Genomic DNA, 2,494 nt, shown 5'->3' on the forward strand with positions numbered 1-2,494 from the left:
TTCCATATATTTCGAACGAGTTTGAAAAATGATTTCACAATAACATATTTCACGCATTTAGAAAAAATATAATAACATTTTACTTATTTCAAAATAACACATTTCTCATTTCATAATAAGATATTTCGCCCATTTTAAAACCTATTTCAACATTCCAAAACATATTTCACTAATTTCATATAATATATTTCACTCATTTCAATTGTTTCAAAAAATATTTGATAATAATACATTTCACTCATTTCAAAAAAGATTTCATATTAACATATTTCACTCATTTCAAAAAATGTTTCATAATAACATATTTCACTCATTCCAAATAATCAGTTCCACATGTTGATATTTCAGTTTCATATAGTTTTTGTTTGCAAACCTACATTTCATTTTTCAATGCTTTGTTTCACAAAAAATTCATATATTACAACTACACATTTTTTAAATAAGATATTTCGGGTAAATAGGTTTCCATTAAAATAGGTTAGTTCCACATTTTCTAGTGAAAATAGTTTTTTTTTGTTTCACATATGGAATGTGAAATGTCACAAATTAAATGTGTTTGAAATGTATCGAGGTTTGATATTGTTTTAAAGGTCATGACGCCAGGAGTTAAAATATATTCAAAAAAAGAAACGGAATTTTTGTTTAAGAGAAATGAATCATCCAAATTATGAAAGAGAAAATTAAAGTGGTGGATTTAAAAGAGAGCGAGAGTCTATGCTTGAGTTAGAAAAGAAAGGAAGTGTGTACCAGCATGTGTTCTTTTGTGACTATGATAGGACCCGCGTAGTGATTTGACTCTGAAATACGTAAAAGGGGAATTATACTACCTACGTCCTAGTTTACTAGTCCCATCGTATTTTGGGTCAAAGTTTGACCACGTATTTGACTAGCAAACTATCACTAGTAGAAAAGGGGCCAATGGTCCAGGCCGGTCCAGCCCATTAGTCCCGGTTCAACCCAGAACCGGGACCAATGGGGGCATTGGACCCGGTTCGTGAGCCCCGGGGGCTGGTCGGGCCACGTGGGCCATTGGTCCCGGTTCGTCTGGACCTTTTGGTCCCGGTTGGAGGGACGAACCGGGACCAATGGTCCTCGCTCCTGGCCCACCACCATTGGTCCCGGTTGGTGGCATGAACCGGGACCAAAGGCTGCCCTTTATTCCCGGTTCATGCCACCAACCGGGACTAAAGGGTTGGTCCTCGTTGCGGTCAGAGTTTAGTCCCACCTCGCCAACCGAAGGGGAATCAGACCGGTTTATAAGCCCCTCCCTCTCTGCCTTGTTGAGCTCCTCTCAAAATGAAAATAGATGCCCTTATACAGGGAATTTAATCTAAATTCATACTGAATTTCTCTGAAGTTAGTAGAAATTTATTATGAATTTAGGTTGAATTTTCTCTATAAGCGCATCTATGCTCAATTTTGAGTAGTTTTTTTCTTTTCAGCTATATTTAATTTTTTTCCTTTTTATTTCAGAGTTGTAATAAGTCATTAAAAATAAGCATCTATGCTCATTTTTTAGTAAAGTTAATCACAACTATTTTTTCTTCTATTTATTTCTGAATTGTAATAAGTCATTAAAAATAAGTATCTATGCTCATTTTTTCAGTAAAGTTAATCACAACTATTTTTGCTTCTATTTATTTCTGAGTAGTTTTTTATATAGTTTTTTTTCTTTTCTGCTATATTTATTTATTTATTTTATTTCTGAGTTGTAATAAGTCATTAAAATAAGCATCTATGCTCATTTTTTAGTAAAGTTAATCACAACTATTTTTTCTTCTATTTATTTCTGAGTAGTTTTTTATATAATTTTTTTTTCTGCTATATTACTTTTTTTCTTTTTATTTCTGAGTTGTAATAAGTCATTAAAAATAAGCATCTATGCTCATTTTTTAGTTAAGTTAATCACAACTATTAAAAATAAGTCATTAAAAATAAAAAAGGCGCAATGCTCGTTAATTTGCTTCAAGCCTTTCGGAATAGTGTCAACTGCACTGCACATAGCTTTGTGCAGTCTACCCTATTCCTCAAGGCTTGAAGCAAACCAACGTGCAAGTGAGCATTGAGCCTCTTCTTCATCGTCTCTGCACTCAGGGCTTATAAACAGCTGCGAGTGCCTCTCGCTTGGCGAGGTGGGACTAAAAAAACAGCTGCAGAAAGAATCAACTAAAAAACAACTGTAGAAAATAAAAAGTTAGACGGGTCCATTGGTACCTGTTGGTGGCATCAACCGGTACCAATGCCCCTCTTTGGTACCGGTTGGTGCCACCAACCGGTACCAATGCCCCCCTTTTGTCCCCGTTGGAGCCACCAACCGGGACCACCTTTGGTCCCGGTTGGTGGCTCAAACCGGGACAAAAGAGGGGCATTGGTCCTGGTTTGTGGCACCAACCGGGACCAAAGCCTTTGCTATATAAGTAGCACTACCGCCCCGCCCTGACTTCGATCTCTCCCGACACCCCGCGCCGTCCCCTGCCGCCACCTCACCGTCGCC

This window comes from Triticum dicoccoides, chromosome 5B, assembly GCF_002162155.2.
Source record: "Triticum dicoccoides isolate Atlit2015 ecotype Zavitan chromosome 5B, WEW_v2.0, whole genome shotgun sequence".
NCBI classification, from domain to species: domain Eukaryota; kingdom Viridiplantae; phylum Streptophyta; class Magnoliopsida; order Poales; family Poaceae; genus Triticum; species Triticum dicoccoides.